Source organism: Danio rerio, chromosome 1 (genome assembly GCF_049306965.1).
Source record: "Danio rerio strain Tuebingen ecotype United States chromosome 1, GRCz12tu, whole genome shotgun sequence".
Taxonomy (NCBI): Eukaryota; Metazoa; Chordata; class Actinopteri; order Cypriniformes; family Danionidae; genus Danio; species Danio rerio.
This window is the reverse complement of record NC_133176.1, coordinates 18,871,623-18,897,019: the sequence shown is the minus strand read 5'-3', so window position 1 is coordinate 18,897,019 and position 25,397 is coordinate 18,871,623. Positions and strand designations below refer to the sequence as shown.

Below are 25,397 nucleotides of genomic sequence, written 5' to 3'. Positions count from 1 at the left end.
TTGTGTAGTGTAGTGAGCCGTTTTATAGCCTTAAAAAATCTATTATTTTTGTAGAAAAAAACGCTGACAACTGAATTTCAGAACGTAACTCCCATGATTAATGAGGGACCACTGTACCTTTTTGGGTAACATTTTATAATGACTGCACACTATGAATATTTTATGAAGAATTAGCAAATAGTAAATTCATTTTTTCTTAAGCAGTAACTTTACATTATTAAACGTTAGTAAGCAGTTTATAACTGCAGATACAAAATGCTTGACTCTTGACTTATAAACACATATGTAATGTGCTTAATGATTGTTTTCATACTTTGTTTACCTGATTAATTTTTCATCACTAAATTCTGTATTGCATTATTTACAAATCATTTGTATTTAAGAGTAGTTTGTGTGTGTGTTTTTTTTAAAGATCATTCAGAATGAGTTAGTAAATTATTAATAAATTATTCAAATCAACATTTATGTATTATTATTCAGGCACATGTTAATAGTTGCTTTGTTTATTAGCTCAACATGAAAATTCAATAATTAAGGATAGTATATACAGTTGAAGTCAGAATTATTAACCCTTTGAATTAAAAAAAAATAAAAATTCACAAATGATGTTTAACAGAGCAAGGAAATTTTCACAGTATATCTGATAATACTTTTTCCTCCAGAGAAAGTCTTATTTGTTTTATTTTGGCCGGAATAAAAGCAGTTTTTAATTTTTTAATACCCATTTTAAGGTCAAAATCATTAGCCCTTTTAAGCTATATTTTTTTGATAGTCTACAGAACAGACCATTGTTATACATTACCTTGTCTAATTACCCTAACATGCCTAGTTAACCTAGCTAAGCCTTAAAATGTCACTTTAAGCTGTATAGAAGTGTTTTAAAAATATCTAGTCAAATATTATTTACTGCCATTATGGCAAAGATAAAATAAATCCTTTATTAGAAATGATTTATGAAACTATGTACTAAAACTATGTTTAGAGGGGGCTAATAATTCTGACTTCAACTGTATGTGCTTATAAGTCAGTAGTGGAGCATTTGTATCAGTAGTCATAAACTGCTTACTACTATCTGCTAATGTAGAGTTAACGCTTAACAGATAATGAAATAGCTATATGCTAATGCTTAATAAATGATTCATAGTGTGTAGCTAATATTTTAAAGTGTTACCCATCTTTGCACTATTTCACTATACTTATACTTGCTATACGCATATTTTGCTTAGAAATTGCTTATTTTAGACCTTTACTGGAAGGATAAAATACAGTCCATAATAGTTCACTGAAACGGTGTACTCTGATGGACAGTTTTATTTTTTAAGAGAGGGCTCACTAGTTAAAAACTCATCATTGGTGAAAGACTTTTTTTAAAGTCTGGTATTAATTATAAATTTAAACTGAAGTACATTTTTAGAAAGAGAGTAAAACGTGAAGACCTCTTTTATTGTGTGCTATTTCTATAATAAGGCATTTTCCAACAACTGGTGGATCACTTTGTCAATTTGTAGGCCAACCTGTAAGAGTAATTTACCATGTTCTCCCTCTGGAATGTGTTTTTAAAATAGTGGTTTTCAATTTATGAGCACATACGGTCCGTGGTTAAGATTACTTAAAGACACGTTTTGTTTTTCAACCTAAATTAGATGCAGTCATACCTTCAGTGAATTTGGCTCTGTAAATGAGTAAATACCTGACGGCAAATGTAGGCTATGCTCATTTGATATTTTTAAAAGGTGTTCGTTTCTAACATATCTGCTTCAGAAGATAGATTGCTATCTTTAGGACCACAAACAAGAAAAACACCTTTCTCTTTCACTCTGTATTTCGATATCTGTCTCTATTTTGATACACTTAAATGGTGTGTCCTCTCAGGATCTTACTGGCAGCTTGACTGACAGCTGAACAGAAAAGCTATTTGCTTGAATAAAGGACAAAACACACAAAGAGCGTTAAGAGGTCTGTTATTTCTGACATTGAACTGTGTCTGAGACACAAGGATAGCAAGGTACCAATAAGAAAAGAGTGATTGAGAACGAGGGAGCAAGAGAGAGAGAGAGAGAGAGAGAGAGTGTGAAATTAAAATATCCTACCTATCCTCTTCAGTGGTTTTATAGTGTTTCCCATCTTCCGGTGCAGTGCCCTTGTCAAATGAGCTCAATCAATACCGCTCCATCACAACAATGTTGCAAACCGCTGCTTGCTTTATGATGGGCCATCACTTACACGTTTTAAAAGGCCACTCAGACCGCACGAGTCACTAAAGGACGGGTTCAAAAGGACTTGTGATATTGAAAATGAGAATCAATGTCACTGTCACAAGGAATTTAGTGATGTTGTATCTTTATGATTTCACACGAGGTAAGAATTTAATGAACGCTGATGTGTTTAGGAACAGTTCATTAAAGGGATAGTTCACCCAAAATTGAAAGTAGTCATCCTTTAGTTGGCCAAAACCTTGAGTTTCTTTTCTTTCTGTTGCACACAAAAGATGATATTTAAAAAAATGCTGGTTTCTGGGAACCATCGGCTGTTTCTCAATACCAAGTATGCAAAGTTTGGACTTGCCAAGTTCAGACTTGGAAAAACGAACTCTCGAGGACACGAATACACAAGTCGAGTGGTACTTCAAATGAAACAGCGGTGTACTTTATAGCGTCACTTAGGGTTGGGCGATGTTGATTTACAATATTTAATGTGAAACGATGCCATCGTTGTCATAGGCGGTGGTGATTTAATTATTTATGAATAATTAGTTAATTCATAACAAATCAATTATTTGCAGCCTACCATTTCAACTACCTGACCCGCATGGTATTCAACTAAATCATGAATAAATAAAGTTAAGTTACACACATTACCACCTGTCAATCACTTTTTTTTTCTGCGGGGCATGTATAAGCAGAGTGATCTGTGTCATTATAATGGCATTGACAAGCTTGGTTGGTAAAAATGGTGCAGAACCAACCAACAGTATCTGAGGTTTTTTCTAAAATTACTAAGTACAAGCGTGAAAGTGAAAGATTGAAGCAATGTACCGATGCAGTGACAACATTCTAAAGACCGAAGAGTCATAATAGAGACAAGATGAATTAGATATCACCTTTAACAACTATAGTGAGATGCGATTGGTTTGAACCAAGACCATTAATTCATTAATTGATGCTGCACACTCAGAGATGTCACGGAATACACGCAAGAATCTAATCGGCGTGATGCAGCTTCAAAAATTCATTTCAAACCGGGGGAAACGAATTTGCTTGAAATAACTTAAACAACCAATTTTCACTTTTTAATAAAATCTAGAGTCCTAATAGTGTTTTTAGCAGCGTGAAACACATATATGACTGTTGACATCTCAAAATTTTTTTTGGATGTTTTGTGACCTTTTAAAACTAAGACATATTAGTGTAAATGGTGCCTAAGTGTGAATTTTTCACGAGCAGGTTGCTGCTGTGATGGGGGGCGGGGCGGAGGATTGTAATGCCGGCTGAGCATCGTGTTGCCAAGTTCACACTGTTACTGTTTTTATCTATGAAAGTCAATGGCAAAATGTATTTTTTTTAAAACATGGTTGGAATAAGTGAATGACATAAATGTAGTTCTTTAACTATCCCTTTAAATCACTTCATTAAACTCTGTTGAAATGGAGCCATGTACTGTTTTTTTCGCACACAACAGTCACATATAACCCCTTTAAGATATTTTGGCCTGTTTGTTAAAAATCAAGTGTAGTAAACTTAGTGGTCGTAAGTTCACACCTGTCATGAGGTGATCCTTGAGTCATCACCTCTGACCACTAGACTGTTAACCTCTAGTCATTCCTAAAGGATTGTCTCCCATGTAAGCTAAGATGATAGTCTCACATTCAGTGTCTGAAAATATAAATGAAGGTGTAGAATTATTTTCATGTGTCATCACCTAAGAATTATAAGGTTCTAGCTGACATTTTTCAAAATTGAGTTACTGACATATTTTTAATTAATGACAACTTATTTGCTTTATGGAATGTTATTTTTAAGTTGTTTGCATTTTAAGACCTTTTATTTTAAAAACAAATGTTACACACATGCTGTTTGCTTTATGGAATTCAAAAACTTTGAAGCTCAATATCTCAAAATCCTTCACAATACAGAAAAAACCCTATAATTTTAAAGTAAGGTATTTTCATTTATGCTGTGTGAGAATTGTTATTAAATATAACTACGATATTATACAAAATTACATAATTGGAAGTATAACAATACTAATATAATATTTAAAATGTAAAATATATGAAAACATTGATTTAATATGATTAAATACAGTATACTGTTGACAAGTTTGAGGTTTTGAGAGAAGTCTCCAGGTCTCACAAGGGTTAAAATGTAAAATTCTTTACATTTAAATACAGTTTTAAAATTTGTTACTCTGGAGCTGAGCTTGTGAAAATCACTTTTAGGAACCCTTCATAATAGATTTTCGCAAATTTCAAATAATCATGGAAGAATCCAAATAGATCAGGGAAGATCAATTGTGTAAAAATTCCTTCTATATTATATTCTATATTCCTTCTATCCGCTTGTTAAGTGTGACGTCATGTGAAGCGGCTTCTGGGTCCAAGTGCTTTATCAAACTGTATGGGGAGACTCATCAAGTGATAATAATAAACGTTTACAAAGCGATGTATAATGAAAACCACAATCATAATATATATATATATATATATATATATATATATATATATATATATATATATATATATATATATAATATATATATATATATATATATATATATATATATATATATATATATATATATATGTCCATGCCTAATATCTGATGGCCAGAAAGTGATGAATTTTTAATAATTGTTAAAATATTGGTGTCTGTGGTGCAGCAAATCCAGAGACTAATGTATGCACTAAGATTTTATATAAAAAATGTAGTGTGTGATATGACTAAAGAGTGGTCATAAACAAATATTTTCTCTATTCAAGTAAGTAGCGGCTTGAACACGGAAACAGATTTCGTATCTTTCAAGCGGATATTCTATATTCTTCTATAAAATATAAACATATTTGTCACAATTACCTCAAGTTAAACCAGACTAAGTATTTAAAGATGCTGTTAGCCGTCTTATTGTTTAATATTCTGACACGCAAGGCACAATTTGATTAGGCATACAGCTCTACTCTTGATTTATTCAACCTAAATGTGACAATTTCATGACATCCCACATTGTGGAGCTAATTATATTTATATGATTGGATTCCGCAAGTCAATCTGGGTTATTCAGCATAACAAAATCAAACGGCTCCAAGAATAGTCTAAACTGTCACTTTTAATCCATTGAATGCATGCTATAAAGTATATTAATTGACTAAAAAAGATAAATGAGGATTTTAAGAACACTACCAGTATGCTATTCACTCAGGATAACATGCTGGTAGTGTAATAATCAGGTGAAGTCAGTATTATTAGTCCTCCTAAATTATTAGCCCCTGTATGTTTAGTTTTGCCCCAATTTCTGTTATAGAAAAGAAAATTTAGTTTTTAACATGTTTCTAAGCATTGTCGATTTAATACTTAAATTCTAATCACTGATTTCTTTTATCTTCGCCATGATGAAGTTTTAAGTGCAATTTGAAGGCTTAACTAGGTTATTTGCTTAGACACATAAGAGCAACTCATTGTATAACGCTTTTTTGTTCCGTAGACTAGGCTTTGGGTGGTATCCAAATTTTGATACCATCAAACCTCCTCCCTATTTTACCTCGGTATACAGTATTACCGTGCATAATAAAAAAAATATGATGTTAGGTTCAGACAGCGTCACCAAACTGTTGGCTTGTGCCTCAACCATTCAGAAACCGAATACCGTAGATGCGACCTTAGGTTCACTGTTTGTTGCACAATTTGCAAATTGTCTTGTTCGTATTGGAGATCTGCTCGCTGTCTGTAAAAACACACACACACACACACACACACACACACACACACACACACACACACACACACAGACAGACAGACAGACAGCACCAAGTGACACACAGCATCACGCTGTCTCTCATTTACACACATACACACATAAACAGCATCCATGCAGATGCGCGTGTGCTCGCTCGCTCGGGAGTGATATTGTTAAACCGCCCGCTCCTGTTCAAATTACACCAGAGTTACCAACCGCTCCCGCACTTTATTTGGAAATTTATTCCCGCACCACAAAAAATCTGGTTGGGTCTCACGGCTTCTGCGGTACAGCAGCAGTAATGTATATCTCTAGTTTGTATTTACCACGCCTCCTTTCTCATTCGGTTGAAATCTGAAATACTGCCGAACTGCAGAGGTTGTGTTCTTTTTCGAGACCAGGTCACTTGGTGCGCGACTCTCCAACTTACCTCACCTCTCTCTCTCTCTCTCTCTTCCACACTGTCCCATGATGACAATCAAGCATGCACATTTTTTGGCATTAAATAATATTTAATATTGTCTCCTATATAAGTGCATTGTTTTTTATTGCAGTATAACGGTATTGAAACTGATACCGTTGCTATTTTTAGATCACACGATATATTATATTACTGTATTACCGCTCAAGCCTACTGTAGACAATAAAAAAAAAATGCTTAAGGAGCCTAATAATAGTGACCTTAAAATGGTTAAAAAAATTAAAAACTACTTTTATTATAGCCAAAATACAACAAACTAGACTTTCTGCTGTAGAAAAAATATTGTAGAAAATACTGTGCAAAATTCCTTGCTCTGTTAAACATCATTTGGGAAATACTTGAAAAAAGTAAATAAAAATTCACAGGAGTGCTAATAATTCTGACTTCAACTGTACTAGCACACCTCCACAGCACTGTTTTAGCGTCTGGTTTGAGAATATGAGCCCACAAAATGTGTATAAAATGGTGAAATTCCCAGTCTTATCTGCTGGTTTTCAATGCTAGGCAGTTCAGGATATAGCAGACTACAATTTAACACACTACAATGGACCCCCTTTTAATGCCATTTGATAAACCTCTAAATCCACAAAGACCTTTTTTGTATACATCGTTCTAATACAGGAGCTCAAATGTCCATAAGCCCGCTTTTCCTTCGCTTGTGTTAAAGCAACAAGAGTTCACAGTCCCTTGTTCACATGGATTCAAAGGCCTGTAGAGGACAGGAGAGAGTTCAAACATGCCTCTACAAAGCAAAATTCCTCCAAGCTTTGGTTTTACTGCGATTGTGTCCAAAACAGAGGAAGGAAAACACCAAAGCTACTGAAGAGATGGAGAGATGAAAGTGATGAACGTGAAATATTTAGCACTTCAAATGGCACAGATGTGTGGGAAAGTGAAAGAGAGAGGCTTTAATGATCTTGTGAAAATTGTCTGATAATTTTGTTTACCATATTGAATAGTATGCAGAAAAAATAAAAATGCAAGCATTTTTTGTAATTTTGATAAATTACACCGTATTTAACTGTAATATGAATGGTATTTTACTGTAGGACAGTTATGCAGCATGGGACTGTATTTTAAAGTTGCACTGTGAAATTGACTGCTGCCAGTACGTTACTGTAATTTTTACTGCTAGTTGTTAATAGTGTGTATAAAATTGTAAATGTCTGTACTGTAGTATCACTTTTGATCTGTAAGATCTGCTATTTTAAAGCTAAATATTTAACTTCCTGCTTTTATTTTCAGATCTGCTCTTTAGGAGTGCTGGAAATGAATGTTAAATATGATCAAATCAGTTCAGAAAGGAGTCAACTACCTATGGTGGTGTAAATGAAATTTCACAATTCCCAGTTTGATAGTATATAGAATAAACAATTTAAAGACAAGTTAAAAGTGTTTATTGACCTAAACATACAAGCAATCCGAGCAGGTACAGGACACCAATATGACATCCAATTGACTGTGTACTCCAACATAGTGGAGACATTGCATTTTATTTTGGAAAAAAAAAAAACGAGTTGATGCCAGAACCCAACGTCAGGTCAATGTCCATCATTCAACCTAAAATCAACCAAATATCTATGATGTTAGAGCTTGAAGTTACCTCTATGATGTCCAGGGGCGGACTGCCCACCTCCCATACCTGATGAATTAATGTCGGTATTTGACGTCAATATGACTTTGGTTTAAGATGTTGACTCAACGTTGGATTTTGGTCACTTTCCAACACAACCTTAAATCAACCAAATATCAACATCATTTGACATCAGCCTCATTCACACTATGAGCGACTCACAGCGGCAAATCAACAAGAAACCATTAATTTCAATGGAGAGTAAGCGACTTCCGGCAACGGTTGACGACCAGGTGGGTGTGTTGAGCGACGCACCAAAGTTAAGAATCTCTCAACCTTATGCAAATAAAGAGCAACTTTGAGCGACAGCCAATAGGAGCACCAATAGAGCTCACGTCATCCTCTCTCAGCTCGCCCAGAGGCCGGTTGTATTCTCTTTGCTGTAGACCTACACAGAACTGCGTTTGCCTCAGATCGCCACCCAGAACAACAGGCAGCTACAAAATCGTGTAGTAGTGTGAATGAGGCATAAGGTTATCCCTATATGCTGGCTAGACACTGAACTTTGGTCACCTGACGTCACAACCTAAATCTAACCGACTATTATCATCTTATGATGTTGTGTGCCTACTGTGATAACACATATAAACATAATAGCTCAAATCAAACATGATCATTAGCTTCATCAAACTTCACTTGTTATGCAAATGTAATAAACAAATTGTGGCGATTAAAATATCACAAAACACACAATAAGTGCTTGTTGTAAACAAACTGAAAATATTATCTTCTCTGTATTTTTACACAATGATTTTTAGTGTTTAAATTGGCCAGAATTAGAAAGGCATGCAAAAGATAAACTTTTTATTTTTGATGATACAGCAGTGTCCTGATTGTGCAAGTGACACTCTGTCAAGTGTACTGTGTTGAATGTCATTCACAGTGACCTCAGGCCATCAGACAGTCCTTATTATCTGGGCCTGCACATTCTTTCTAAGCAGTCTAGCGAGTGCGGTTCTTTTACTTGCATATCTGCCAGCTTTGCATAATATTTGCATCTCTGTATTTTTGAGAGCAAATCCTTTCTTAGGGCTGCATGCTGAACACATTAAGATGCTGTGAGACGCGGAAAAGACATAAGGAGATGCGTTTGCAGCGCTTTTATTTGTTCCTGTGACAAACCTTTTCTTTGCACCCCCCCTTACTAGACTGTAGCAGATAACAACGATGAATCTACTGTCTGTCCTTTTCTCTCTGGTGTAACTTTGAGCGCTTTCTAAAGGAAAGGAAATGTCAACAGAGGGACATAAAACTCAGACCAAAGCAGTACAGAATGGTGTATTTATTTACAGGAGTCTTTCAGAAAGACAGAGGGAGAAAGTAGTAAATGACAGTGCCGTTGTAAATATCCCAGTAGAGGCAGAGGAGAAAGTCACTGTGTCTCAGCAGAATCTCTGCTGATGTTACGGTTTTCTTTTTTTCTTTGTGAGATGCCAGTAACAGAACATGTAGATTCTGACTCTGAAATCATCAGAACTGTCACTGCTCAGAGGAGCTGTCTGTCAGTTGACAGGATGCAGGTTATGGGCTGTGTTTTAAAATTTAGTGAGCTGTCGAATGCCTATTTACAACTGTAAGACAGCACAAAAATAATAAATAAATAAAATAAATATTTGAAGGCAACATTTTCCTGGGAGGAAATTTAGTTTGATTTGGAAGACTGTACACATGCAGCACACAGAAAGCTATGACTTTCAATGACTTCAATAAAGTTTACTTGGTCACACTTTACAATAAAGTTTCATTAGTTAATGTTGTGTATTAACTAACATCATGAACCAATAAAGAACAATATTTGCATAGCATTCATTAATCATACACTGTAAATAACATCTGTTAATTAACAGTTTCTGTGTTTTGCGATTTATATTTAGGTGTTTTCCATTTATTAAGTTTGTGAATTGCATTATGGGACCTTGATCTCTGCTCTGTCAACTTATGATGAATATTCAACTCTACAGTTTAACAAAGTGACTTGTTGACATTTTAGCAGGGTGAAATAATATAATTTATACAAAATAATATATAGAGTAAAAAGTCTGTAAAATACTAATTTTTTTTAACAAGATTTTGTAGCGTAAACTACAACACCAACACAAACATACAAAACTGTATATCACTTCAAACTATTAAAAATGTTAATAAAAGTCACCTTTTTAAACTTTTCAAGGTTAAAAGATGTTGGAAGAAAGATTAAAGTCCCATAATGCAATTCAAAGGCATAAATAAATGGAAAAATGTGGAAACATTTTTACAGTGTAGTTCGACATTTACTAATGCGATATTAAAATGCAAATTCATGTTTGTTAACATTTGTTATTGCGCTGTAAGTGAACTAATATTTAACAACTATTTTTATTAATGTTAACAAAGATGAATAAAAGGGATGTAATAAATGTGTTGTTTGTGTGTTCATGAGTGCATTACTAATACAATGTTCTTGTTAAAAAGGTTTACTGTTAGGCTGTGGCATTGACATGATGCTCAATTGGTACTAATTGGTTTAAAAAAGTGCCAAGAAAATATCCCCAATACCATTATACCACCACCAACAGCCTGAACCATTGATGCAAGGCAGGATGGTTGATTTTTTATTTATTTATTTATTTACTTTTGTCTAATTTTGGTGAGCCTGTGTGAATTTTAGCCTTAATTTTTCTGTTCATAGCTGACAGGAGTGTGGACCTTTGGTGCTGTAGCCCATCTGCCTCGAGGTTTGATGTGTTGTGCGTTCAGAGATGCATACTTCAGTTGTAAGAATGGTTATTTGAGTTACTGTTGTCTTTCTATCCGCTCAAACCAGTCTGGCCGTTTTCCTCTGACCTTTGGCATCAACAAGGCATTTGCGCCCACAGAACTGCCGCTCCCTGGATACTTTCTCTTTTTCGGACCATTCTCTGTAAACCCTAGCGGTGGTTGTGTTTGAAAATTTTAGTAGATCAATAGTTTCTGAAATATTCAGACCAGCCCGTCTGGCTCCAACAACCATGCTACGTTCAAAGTCACCTAAATCACCTTTCTTCCCCACTCTGATGCTCTGTTTGAACTGCAGCAGATCATCTTGACCATGACCAGAAATTAGGCTGTTTTTTTTTTTTTTTTTTTTTTTACAACAAACAGTTGAACAGGTGTACATGTTGGGTAAAATGTTCTAAATACATGGCTATATTGTGCACCTATATGAAGTTTTCTTCTAAAATTAGCATTTTTCTTAACATCCTGTGTTTATGTTTGGCTTTTTCAATTGAAAAAGGAATAAAAAAAAAAAAAATATTTGTTGCCACAAAAGTAAAAATACTGAACCTACACATAGAAGCCTGAGAAAAAAATGCTCATTTTAGAAGAAAAAAATCAGATTGCATTAGAAGCTTTTGCATCTGGAATCATGTGGAATGAAGTGTTGAAGTGGGTGAAATATTCCACTGTCATTAGCTCAGTCCCTTTAGGATTTTGTGTAGTACTTCTGAAATGAAGTTATAAAGAATAAAGAAATAAAACACTGAACACAAGCACTCTCGTGATGTCTTCATTTACTGTTCACTCAGCATGTATATCAGTGATTACTCAATACACAATACATTACATCATGAATAAACAAATGGTTTCCTATAGTAAATGTAATGAAACACACAATTATTATTATTAACCAGAAAACTACAACTTAACCCTTTTGATCACTGAAATATGATCACACTAATCACTCAGTGAATCACTTTTTTAACATTCTCACTTTGAAATACACACACTTGGCCTTAACACTATATCTGTAAAGTTTACACTATTAATAAAACACATTTACATTAACACATACTCCTGTGCATTCTTCCTACACACATTACTCAGGTGAAAATAAACATATGAATTAAAGATGCAACAAAGAATACTAAATAGCACATTAATATATATACTACTTATAACATTGCATTTAATATGCTCCACATTACATTAAATGAATATAAACTAAGTGCATCACTTGCAGTCCACATTACTAGCAAAGAGGGCAAATCTATACAGATAAATGTACATATAATTTAATAATCACTAAGTATTTTAAATAATACACTCAATTAACGTTGGTATTTGGCGATCTATTATCTGATAGCGGGCTAACGCGCTAACCACGAGGCTATATGCTAAACATGTGCTCTAACATGCAAACTGATAGCATACATTCATTAATTAACTACTTAACATAACTTTCTTATCATTTTAAACGGTTTATTTTCTCAACGAAAGTGTTCTTTGTGCATTTGTATGTGTGCAAGTACCTGAAATGAAGTTATAAAGAATAAAGAAATAAAACACTGAACACAAGCGCTCTCGTGATGTCTTCATTTACATCAAAATATGAGAAAGTACAAATTTAAGTTGCATTTCCACTGCAAATGAGACTGAAGGGACTTTGGCAGCCATAATTATACAACCTGTTTGTTACTGTAAATAACAGGGGTATAACCACCAGGATATACATATGTAGATATTTTATAAATAAGATTTGCTCTAATAATGAATACATTTAAATCCAGACATGAAATGCAAACTTTTTTTTTTGTGTGTTTATCTTCCTCTATTGTGTATATTCAAAGATTGATTGGCATTACATTAATTACATTAATGTTTTTTTTTTAAAGTACACAAGTTAAGTACACAAGCTGAATTGATTTTTTTCAGTTTTTTTTTTTTTCTTGACAGGCCCTGGTGATTTTTCTGTACACTGAAAAAGGGTAAGTGGTTGCTAATATGGGCTAAATTTAAACAAACAAATTAAATTTAGTAATGATGAACTTTTTTTTGTTTGTTTAAATTTAAAAAACATGTACCTTAAATCCAATGAATCTGTTTTTTTTTCAGTGTAGGAATGTATGAGCATTCTTCAGAGCATCATCTAAATGTGTACCACAATACAAAGGAATTCAAATCCGTTAGAGCGACATAACCGTGAGTAAACGATTTTCCATTTCTTGGCTGAACTTTCTTTTAAAGAGAGCTGTTCGATAGCATACATGCCTCTTTTGTGGTGTGTAGGCGGCAGTACTTTGACTGACATGATGTGCCTCCAATGCGCCACTGCTCTGATACTCACTTTAGCTCTGTGTGATAGTAATAGGATTCCATGACCCCAGACTGCAGGTCAGTGGGCTCGCTGCTCTCCTCTTTTCCTTGTACCTGTCACTCTGACTGCTGGTGTGTGTCTGAGATCAGTATTGGGTAAAGAGGCTTTTTCCCAGGATGCCATGCTGGAGAGTACGATTTAGAGAAGGATACTTCTTGAATACAACATGAATAGACTCTGGTATGTTCAAAATGTTAAAATATTGAGATTTAGTTCTGTAGTATATCAATAAATTCAATAATTCTTTATTTTTGAATATTATAGGCCAACATTTTTTAAATATATTTATATTTTTTTGTGTTTTTGGTATTTTGATGGTCTTTTTGTTGAATTTAAGTTACATTGCATCACATGCTATCTAATTCCAATTAGATTAAGGACACTGTTAGGTTGGGGTTAGGGTTAGAGTAAGTTGACATGTACTTGCAAAGTGTCTAACAGTCTGTTGAAGGAGCAATATTAAGCTGACAGTCTACAAATTCTCAAATGGACCATCAAAATAAAGTGTTACCATTGTTTTTTCTTTAAAAAAAAATACTGATTACATAAATGAAAGGCAACTCTTTAAGAAAACTTGTTTTTTTTTTTGCAAAAAAAAGCAATTCCGATATCTTCTCGTTTCCACAGTTCAAAAACTCCTCTTTCCTCACAAAAACTTTTCTAGTGGATGTGAAATGTCACATCTAGAGTTGTTCAGATACTGTAACTGTGACTAATATCGTAAAAAAGTCTAGCATTGATATCGACTGAGTTTTTGAAAGCATAATCCATTCCAATATCATTAAAACAAAACAAGACATGCATTTATGCCCACTAGCTTAATGCTGCAAACCCCAGAGTCATTTATTCTTCACTGCTCCCAGAAATACGCATTACATTTAATTTTTAGGTAAACGATATAGGACGGTATGACGCTGTTCCTTTTCGTGCTTACGAGTTAACCGCTTACCTCCATATGGACGACTTTCCTGCTGTTACCAGTTTGTCTAGTAGCTCACCATACACGTCGGTGAACTTGAGATAAAGAGAGAAGTTGACCACAACAAAGGAGTGAAGAACGGTTACAGAAAGATGTTAGGATAAAAACTAAACACAAAAAATAAAATTAACAAGTAAATAACAGGGTGAGAATGTGGTACAATCTAAAAACATGGTAAAAATCAGTCAAGGATTTTTTTTTTTTTTGCATTTTAAAACCGTCGGGTGTAGGCAAATGTGTGGGCGTGTCAATCTGTGCTTTTGAAAACCCTATTGGACAATTGGTCAGTCAGTCATTGTTAGTCAAACAGTTAGTCGACAGCGGCCTCCGGTAGATTTACGTAAAAATAGCTGGTACTCGCGAGTGAAATTTGAACTATTAAAAAGCATACACGGCAGCCCCTGGCGGATTCACAAAAACTGCAATACAACGTACCTTCTAGGACGTATTTGGCGCTCTCCAGAAATGTATATAAAAGTACAGTTTTAGAATGAGTCTGTGTTGCATCCAAAAGCAGTAACTATTTTTGGGCCAGGTTGCAGGTTTATGCCATATACAATGCACTAATACTAGCCAATCAGATTATAGCTTGCCAAATCGTGAAAAAGCATTTCAATTTTGTTTGCAACGCACATGGCAAATGAATGGATTGCGTTGGTACTTTAGAAGATCAAAATATTTCATCGTTGACTTACAGTCTGTGCAACATATCGGGGGCAGGGAATGATTAAGGTTGCTGTAGTGTTGTCTCCAGTAATTACCACTGACCTCATGAAGACAAATGAAGTGGCGAATAAATCAAACGCAGATGTGAAGCTTCCCAGCGCTATAGTAAATGGACCGGTCATTCCAGGCTCCGTCGTCTACAAACAGCTTCATTTGCTGCTTTGCCGGTCATCCATTTACAGGGCAAGGTCAATCTAGATTACTTCCCTTAAATGTTCAGGCCACTTTGTCTTCTGTGCGCACCAGAAAGCATCCTATTATAATCCCGTTTCAACAGAACTGATAACAATCTGAAATTAAAACAGAAGTGGTCTTTCCTCTTTAATCCACTCCCAGAGATTACTCTTGTTTGGACTCGATTGAAATTGTCCACTAGTGCCCCCCAAACAATTACACTGTCAGAGAGATGTATACACGGACTTGAACTGATACTGGAGTACTACTGAGGACTCAGAGAATCAATCTGATGATGGCTTTGTTAGGTCGTGTACTCATTTTGTGACATGTTCATATTTTCATTTGAAAAGATATATTATTTTACTCAGGTTATTGACCAATGCTCGACATAATTATACTTCTCACACATATAAAGGCCATTGTAGTGCAAGTTTTTGCAGATGTTCAATGGATTGAAACCGCTTTCAAAGGGGTGGTCCACTACGATATCATATTTTAAACTTTAGTTGGTGTGCAATGTAGCAATGTGGTGTGTGAACATAACATCTCTGAATGTAAAAAGCTCTAAGGTCGATGCAAAGGGAGACCTTGGTTTTTACAGAGTTAGCTTAGCAAAGTCTACAATTAACCAATTTAGAGGACTACAAAAAATACTTCTGGGCCTTGTGAGATCACAAATGTACTTTTACCGCGCACACACTGCGCTGCTAAGGGCCGTGGCCAGAGGCGCTGTAATGTTACAGCAGATGTTACTGTTTCCGTATTTGGGCTTCCAAAGGACACAGCACAAAGACAGAAGTGCTTACAGTTCAATATTAATAATGTTCCAGAAAATTATTAAATACATAGCAAGCATGATTTGACAAAACACAGCGTCAGAATCTCTCACAGCTCAGTGCTGAAATTTGCTCAAAGCAGAAGTTGTGAACGACAACATGTAAGTGTTTTTATTTGTTAAAATTGATCATGACATGTTCAGTGTCTAGCGTTAATGGTATGCTGTAGCAATGATGTAAACAACAGAAAATGCTGTTTTGCACCACAAACAATTTAGCTAAAGTCATATTTATCAGTCAAACTGCTATAAACACACACACACTTCACCGCTGCGTGCAGCACCTCTCTATGTGTGTGCGTGACTTTGCATTGTTTCGCTTTAGGCAGCTTTTCCATGCAATTTACATCTCAGATAATGAAGTCGCAAAAGTTGTGTGGATAATACACCTGCATTTTCTGAATATATGTGAAAGACATGTAAGGCAGAAGTTTGACTGACTGTTTACAGAGCAGAATAGCGCGTGCTTGTACGGGCGTAATGTGGGGCCGATCCACAAATCGAATCACATTATGACAATGACCAATCAGAGTGACTTGGGGACGGGCCTTCAGCAGAACTAGGAAATATATCAGTCGTTTTCATGTTAGCTGAGTAGCTGTATATAATCAAAGTGAGATTTATAAAAAAATAACGTGATTTCCTTCAAGTGAAACATGAGCACACATTGCTTTTGCATCTAATAAACACAACCAAGCCTTAAAATTACATTCTGGACCACCCGTTTAATATTTAATACTTTAAGTTTTAGTCAGCTGGTGCTCTGGTGTTTGTGCTTCAAAAATGTGTTTTTGTATGAGAAATTAATACTTCATTCATTTTATTAAGATACTTTTAAACAGTAGCATTTTGTTTTATTCAGTAAGGAATCTTGAAAAAGATAATGACAGTGCTAGTCAAGTTTCTTGAGCATCAAATCCGCATATAAGAAGATATCTGAAAAAAAAAAAAAATCAGGGAAAGAAAACTTACGAACAATTACACAATTCCTCATGATAATACTAGAGCAACAAATCACTTTACATGATACATTATCAATTTGGGCCAAAAGCCAACAAATGCATATTTTTGATAATTTTTGTCATTGTTTCCATACTTAAAAAAACTATTAGATTTATATTTAAAACTATATAGATTTATAGATTTAACAATTAGATTTATGGAGATTTTGTGAGCATGAGAGACTTCTCTTATGGCCCATTTCCACTGAGTGATACAGTACGGTATGGGTTGGGTTGGTATAGGTCACCTTTATCAGGCTTGCGTTTTCACTGCCTTTTGGGTGTTGTCTTGAAGGACAGAAAGTTTCAGTCGACATCATTCTGTTTAAATGTTCATTACTAACCTTTCTATGAACATGATTAGAGTATAACTGCAGAGCACTGACAGGTCGAAATAGCCTAGTTTAACGTCTGCGATTATATTAAATAAGTAAATAAATGCAACATATGAACACATACAGCCTCTTACAGTCTCCAATAAATGACCAATTACAGAAAAAAACTGCACACTGCATACATTTAGTTTTTTCTGGGTTCAAATACGCAACTTGCAGCCCACAGGCAGTGCAAACCACTCATCTGTGTCTTTAATTTTCTTCAGCACATGTAAACTCTGTTAAAAAGTTATTCCGTCATTCAGAGTTCATAATAGTCCAAAAGGTGACGATGATAGTTTAACATGGCAGTTTGTTCATCTTTTAGGTTGCTGAAAGAATGATTTGCTCCTTTGTTTTTTCTGGCTTCTCCTTTTTTTTGTGCTTCACCCTCTTGTTTGTCCGTTTCTGAAAGGATCGAATGTCAGAAGCACTTCAGTAATCATGCGCATATCATTATCATCAGCTCAAGAAATTTGTTATTTCAAATATAGATGCACAAGTGAGCGATCACAAGTTCCCTGGTGAAAGTGAAACCACTTGCACTTTTAGACGGCCTTGTAAAACAAAAACAAGACACGGCAGATTTTGTTCTTCTTGGCTTTATGGCTGCACATCAAGATAACGAAAAGATTTGTTTAAGCTCGGGTTGACCATGGCTTCTTAGCATATTGTATTACAATGTAATGTCTCAGCTGTGTATTTAAAAATTCATTTTTATTTTTATAAAAAATTTCATTCTTCTGCTTGTCCATGCACTAGTGACATTTCTCTGTAAACCAGTAGCGTTCAGCTGCGCATCTAGCCCTGCCTTTTGGTACGCTTTTATCATGCTAGGTACCCTTTGCAAAGGATACCCAAAAAGTGGAACGGTACGGTTCGCTTTTTGCTACCTTTTGACAGTGGAAACGGACATAGAAGTGTACCGAACAGTACCACTCAGTGGAAACTGGCCATTAATATATTTTTCATCATCATACTGTAAGTCTTTAATAGGTCTTAATATGATTAGTTTTTTAATATAATTAGTTTAATATAATTACTTTCCTTTGATCCCTACTGCACATTTTGCCAAAGTTGCATTGCAAATACATGGAAAGTATACAATTACTTCTCATTTGAGTGTTAGTAGAACTCTCTGCTTTATATCTGCTGATACAGCTCCTTCAACAGACATTTACCTGACTATAAGAAACTTTGCAAGTACATATCAACTTAAACTAACCCTAACCCCAACCCCAACCTAACAGTCTACTTCTAATCTAATGAGAATTAGTTGGCATGTAGATGCAATGTAACTTAAATTCAGCAAAATGCATTAAGGCAACTATCAAAATAATGTGATACCATATGATTTTTTTCTTATTTATAAAAATGGGAAATAAATGTCAAAACTAAAAGCTAAAAGTATATGTGTATATATAAGCATAATTATTTCTATTCAAAACAACACCAAGTAAATTCAGCTTTTAGGTCATGTTTTGGTTTGTAGCTTCACCAAACATTAGTAAATCATAATATATTTAGAGCAGATGTTCTTCATTTAAAGCAATCAAAACACTGCATAACAGTGCATAGAACTTGAGAGAGGCATTACATGTTGAGAAAGAAATTGTAGAAATTTGTCTTGGGTAGAGTAGGTAAAGATGATTAGGAAAGACCAATTAGGGCATGTTTTGCAGTCCATTGCTTTAGTTTATAAGCGTAATATACAGTAGTAACGTTTTGTTTAGATTACAAACATGGGATGCAGCTCGTCATTGTACAATGCAGCATTTGCAGCTGATAGTTCACTGAAAATGTCTGGTGAACTTAAAACCAGAATGTAATATTGCAGTACTTTTTTATTTTTTAGAAATTGATAATATATTTATATTGCAAAAATGTCGGTGCATGTACAACAGGGTTTCTGCGGGGTCTTAAAGTCTTAATGTCTTAAATGTCAAAATCCACATTTCAGGCCTTAAAGTCTTATGTTTACTTAAATATTGTGTTGTTGGTCTTAAATCTTTTTTTTTAAACGTGTCTTAATTTTTCTTTGTTCATGTATTGCTTCCCAATCTGGTAAAAAAAAACACATACAATCATGAAAAATCTTCTCAATAAAACTTTAAACTTTTTCATTTAAAAATGTTAATTTTAACTTCATTTATCATAATGGTTTCATTATTTTCCTTACATTAACATTGGTTTAAAAGTTCTCCTGCTTAGATTGAGTTTATTATCGTTTTTAAAACTTTTAAAACATTTCTTCATTTTTTTATTTTAAAGAAATTTTTGTTTGGAAAAAAAGTGCATGGATAAAAGTAGAGCTTGCTTGTTTTTACACAATATTTAAAATATTTAGCTGAGAAATAGAATCTAAAATTATTACATGTATTCTATTTGAAAAAAATAAAAAAAAACATTAGCCTCTATTCTTTTATGAGTCTAAAATTTCATTCATAATGAAAAAAAAGTGTCTTAATTTCTTAAATTTGAATCTGTGGAACCTACAGAAACCCTGTACAAACATGTTTATTTATTGCCACAAGTATTTGTTTATTGTCTTCATGTTTAATAAATGTATCCATTTTCTATCATCTTGATGCTTTTGGCTGTCCTGCAGTGATAGCAGACCATAGCTGACGTCTTTTCTTCAGTAACATATATGTGGAGATAATGTGTGAGGGTGCCCTCCAGCATCCAGTATGAATGAGCATTGCTTGAGCTCTAGATTTAGAAGTTTAAAGTTTATTTCTAACCTGCTTTAGCACTTCGTGTGTATTTTATATGATCCTGAAAAGCTTTACCAGCTGCTTTAGTGTGTTTAAATACTGTTGAGTTCTGCAGGGTAGCGGGCATAAAAATAATAAAAATGAAGCGTTTTCTGTAAAGATACAGAACTTTTTTTGTCTCTCAATGGAGATGGTTGAATTATTGTCAATAATATTATATCAATAAATACCAGAAAACATTGTGATTAATTGCAGAACTTAAGTCCATACCACCCATGCAATCGAGCAGCCTGATCTGAAATGTAAGACATTGGCTAAAAAAGTCATTTTTATTTTGGAACACAAACATGTTCTTGGAGCTTTTTATGATTACAGTTGAACTAGAGTCACATTGAATATATTGAGAGTCTCTGCATTAAATTGTCCTCCAGTGGATTTGCTTACCATGGATGATCAGCTTTTTTGGGGCAACTTAAATGAGTTGGTGACATTGTAAAGATGTGGTATTTCAGAAATGACAGATTTGAAATGGCCAACTTTTCTTGCTATTTCAGAAAGGGTCACTGTAACCTTTATATGGACAACCTGCTGTTGAAGGCTTTTCGTCAGTTTCACCATCTTTCAAAATCTGTGAAAAGTTTGGCTGCCAGTTAAATAGGGTCTATCAGATAAATAAGGAAATTACCTCCAGGTGCCAGATTAACACCAATAACTGGGAGAGGTCTTGACAGTTTTGTTTAATTTTGATCAATGTTCTTGATCAGTCGCATTATTTCCAAATATAGGATTCACATTAATTCCACACTGAATATGCAGGCTTACTGTTCTAACTCAGACATGCAGTTGAAATCAGAATTATTATCCCTCCTGAATTACAAGACCCCTGTATATTTTTTTTCACCAATTTGTTTAATGGTGAGAAGATTTTTTTCAACACATTTCTAAACATACTAGTTTTAATAACTAATTTATTTATCTTTGCCATGATGACAGTAAATAATATTTGTCTAGATGTTTTTCACGATACTTTAGGAATATTCAGATAAATGTATTTATCTATTTTTTTTAACAGTGAAAGCAAAGCAAACAAGCAAATTATAATATTAATAATAATAACATATAAATGCATATAAACACAAATACATCCATTCCACACATGTATACATATAAATATTAAATAAAAAATCAAGAAAATAAATAAATAGAAAAAGTATAATATAAGATAAAAGTTTGCCAAACATATTCTCTCGATGATGCAAAACTTCTAGAATTATGTAAAAGTTTAATTATGGATAATGATATTGTCGTTGTGAAGAAAACCAGCCATTTACTCAATTTACAAATATTTCTTTTTGTAATCAAAGTGCATGTGTCCTCAACTTCTGCTATTATTTTGAACAATTCGCCTTTAGTTGGTGGGTGGTCTTAGTACCATTTCCAGCTTATAGCTTTTTTACTTGTTGCCAAAAATATTCTAAATAGACATCTATCCTTTTCAGGTTTAGTTTAGGAATATCTTCTAGATCGAATGGTCTAAGAATATGAAGATCAAATATATCATTGATAGCAAAGTGTCAGAATATATATGCATGACGTGCTTCTTCTACCCTGTTATCCTTCTTCTACCCTACACAGTTCTGCAAACAGGGATGAGGAGTCCCCGATTGTAATGATTTAATTCTTGGTGTAATAAAAAATCTAATCAGATTTTTCCAAAACTCACGCCACATTCTTGAGCTTGAGATATGTGGGACAGCACATATTTTAACCCATTCAATGTAAGAAAAAAAAAAATCCTTGTTGCCTTAAATTTTGAAGCTGAATCAAATTAACCTTATGAGTCCATTGAACTTGTATTATATTAAACTGACTTAAAACAGCTTGCGTAATTAAACTGAATTATTCATGTTCTAACTTAAAGGTACAGTAGGCGATTGCTTTAGAAACATTTTTTGTTGTGCTGGTTGAAAGTCTCTTTACAGTCCAATAGTACTGATTAAAGTAAATGATCTAAATGTATTTATATCTATTTTTATATTCTGGGTAAGGCATAAGACTAAAAAAATTAATCCAATTAAAAATGTTCAAGCTGATTTTTCCCATAATTCTAATAAGTAGATCAAACTGTCTGTCAGCACATGTAGATTTGAACAAATGTGCACCTCTGTTCATGCAGATGTGCGTGCATGTAGATTTTTATTTAGTTAAACATCAATACATCGCTATAGTGCTATTCTGCCTAGCCTGCTTTACTGAGATAGAAGTTGGTTTTATATTCACATCACATTGGTTCTTTTTTTAACAATGACAACGTGTGGCGCGCTCGCTATATTATTTACCATGCTAGTTTGAATATTCAGTCTGAAATAGCATGCAAGTATGGCTTAGTATTAAGTATAATACCTGCACGCTGCCGGCAAACCACTTAGCATACAGTAGTCGCTTTAGGACAAAGCGCTTAAAAGATTGAGATCCTTGCATGCATGAAATATTGCACATTACATTATTAATGTAATTATTATTAATATTACATTATTATTATTTCTACACAGCTGAAAATGTGCTAGATATAATACAGTTTTTTGTTCGAAATTGTAGTATTGAAGTACTATAAAGTTTTCTTACTGGCGAATGATCTAGTGTGCCTCTGTCATCTTTAATATGTGCGTTCACGATTTCACGAGGTCTGGCTTCAGTCTGCAGGGGAGGGACTGTATTTAAAAGATATTATGCTGGTTAACATTAACATTATTAACTGGTTAGCATTTAGTCAGATCACCTACTACACCTGTATTAAGTTATAATGACCTAAAAACATATGCTGTCCTGACTAATTAATCAAAAATTTTTTACAGTGTTGGTCTTGTTTTAAAATAATGCCTACTTCCTTTCCCATTTCAATACATAGTCTGTTGAGAGTCCTCTTGATCTACGTCCTCTTATACTACGTATCTATATAATTTAGAAAAAGTTGTAGTCAAACTTTTCTTGTATGTCTGAATAATAATCTGAACAAGGTGATTGTTCCAATCCTCATCATCTAGTTCTTTCATTAAAGTCCAATTTAAAGGCGTGACTAGGTTAATTTTGCAAGTTAGGGTAATAAGGCAAATCTGCTCTGTAAACCTTTGAAAAATAAACACTTCTTAAGGGAGCTAATGATATTGACTTTAAAATGGTTTTAAACAAATAAAAATACATTTATTCTTGCCAAAATAAAACAAAAGACTTTTTTCAGAAGAAAAAAATATTATAGGAACTCCTGTGAAAAATTCCTTGCTCCATTTACACATCATTTGAAAAATGTATAAATTTAAAAAAAAAAAAATCACAGGAGGGCGAATCATTTTGACTTGCACTGTACACGTGCTTCAATAATCCCACAGATAATGCCCAAATTTCCTCATTCCTCAATCCCCTTTTGTGTTCTACAGTCTGAGCATCTTTGTCTTCTATACAAGTGAATCAGCATGAGAAGTCGAGAGACACCAGACCATTGATCTCATTCAGAAGAGAGAAGGAGAGATGCAACCGTCACGACCTTCATTTGTTAGTCTGTGTTTAAATGTGGAAGAGCTGCTGTCAGAATAATGTGCTTGACCACCCAGCATGCCTTCCTCTCGCTCTTCCTTTAAATGTCTCTCTGGAGCACGTACACAAACACACACACGTGATGCATCATCAACGAGCGTGAGTGATCTATCTTAAAAGTAAATAAGCACAGCACTTCCGTCACCTTAGGCTGAGAGAAGACAGCGCAGAGGTCAGAAGTAACTGTCATAAATTTTGTCTCTCAAAGTGTGTATGTGTGTGTGATTTGATAGTCCCACAGCTGCAGGGCAGTAATCCCATAGCCAGTCTCAGAGGAAAAGCTTTAAAATGCCACCCGGATAGTGTTCAATCAAACTCACTCACATACACCCACAATCCACCACTTGCCTGATGACTCAATGATACTTAAAGAAGATGCAATAGTAATTTACCAATAAAGAAGCCTTTAATCTGTACACAGCCATATTAAGTCTGTTTTTCAGTGATTTGAATTACTAGCATGGGCTTTGTGGATATTTAGCATATGCAGAATCAGGATTGCACACCAAAACATGATCCCTATCTTGAAATGAAGTCTGTCATGAAACAAAAATGTATTTTGTCTTATTTTAGGAGTATAAAGGATTTATTTTGCATTATTGCTTAGCTGCTCTTGTCCATATGAAGTGTTCTTTCTCACTTAAAGGGCCCCCTTTTTACCCCTTTTCCAACATGCAAGATAAGCCTTTGGTGTCTCCAGAATGTGTCTGTAAAGGTTCAGCTCAAAATACCCATCAGATTATTTGTTATAGCCTTCAGAGTCTGCCTATTTTGGGGTCAAAGTACAGTGTAGCTATTTTCTTTAGTCTGTGGCTTTAAATGCAAATTAGGCCACCATTCCCATTTGCGTGTCTGCTTCTCCTATATTACATTAAGTAAACAGCAGTCAGTGATAGAGACTGGCACAGATGAAATAAGGTCCCTATAGTTTAAAATGCTATGTAAGTTTATTCCATATATTTGGGGTGGAGTTTATTCAAGCCTTTCTGAAATGATGAGTCACATACATATTAGTGTTTTATTACAGCGTCTTTATTACAAGCATGCTCTGTTTTAAAAATGTTTTAAACATAACTTAAAAAATCACAGTTGGAACAGATATTTTAATGTTTCTTTACAAAAAAAAAAAGTTCTGTGTAGATGTGTATACATGTTATTATAGTAACATGGCACCTGTCAATCAATCGGTGGGTGGGGAAAACCACACACGTCACATTCAAGCGGCAACCTGCTGCTCTCTCTCAGGAAGCCAATACGAAAGTAACTAAAACTGCAATTCATTGAAATTCCGCTGGTCCTGGCTCCATAATAGAGCAAATTTCAATTGAGCCCACTTTTAGAATGGCCAACTTTACAGCAGAAAAAAAGGTGTTTACAGCCTAGTACAAAGAACGATTTTCGTTTATATACATATATATATACACAGTTGAAGTCAGAATTATTAGCACCCCCCAACTTCCCCCACACCTATGCTATATTTTTTCGATAGTCTACAGAACAAACCATTGTAATACAATAACTTGCCTAATTACCCTAACCTGCCTAATTAACCTAATTAACCTAGTTAAACCTTTAAATGTCACTTTAAGCTGTATAGAAGTGTTTTGAAAAATATCTAGTAAAATATTATTTACTGTCATCATGGTAAAGATAAAATAAATCAGTTATTAGAAATGAGTTAAAAACTATTAATTAAAACTAATAATTCTGACATCAACTGTGTGTGTGTATATATATATATATATATATATATATTATATAATATATATATATATATATATATATATATATATATATATATATATATATATATATATATAT

At 34.2% G+C, this 25,397-nt stretch overlaps 1 long non-coding RNA gene across 3 annotated transcripts in view; it reads left to right on the top strand.

The window, feature by feature from the left end:
• Positions 1 to 24,694, top strand: part of LOC141385538 (uncharacterized) — a 31,594-nt gene extending 6,900 nt beyond the window's left edge. The window contains exons 2-5 of one of the 3 annotated variants that reach the window (XR_012405888.1): positions 12,756 to 12,787; positions 12,915 to 13,001; positions 13,089 to 13,193; positions 23,420 to 24,694. This is a non-coding gene — a long non-coding RNA (uncharacterized lncRNA). Of the gene's footprint in view, positions 1 to 12,755; positions 12,788 to 12,914; positions 13,002 to 13,088; positions 13,357 to 23,419 lie in introns of all 3 variants that reach the window. The other 2 variants (XR_012405889.1, XR_012405892.1) reach the window with 2 other exon arrangements.
• Positions 24,695 to 25,397: the final 703 nt, after the last annotated feature.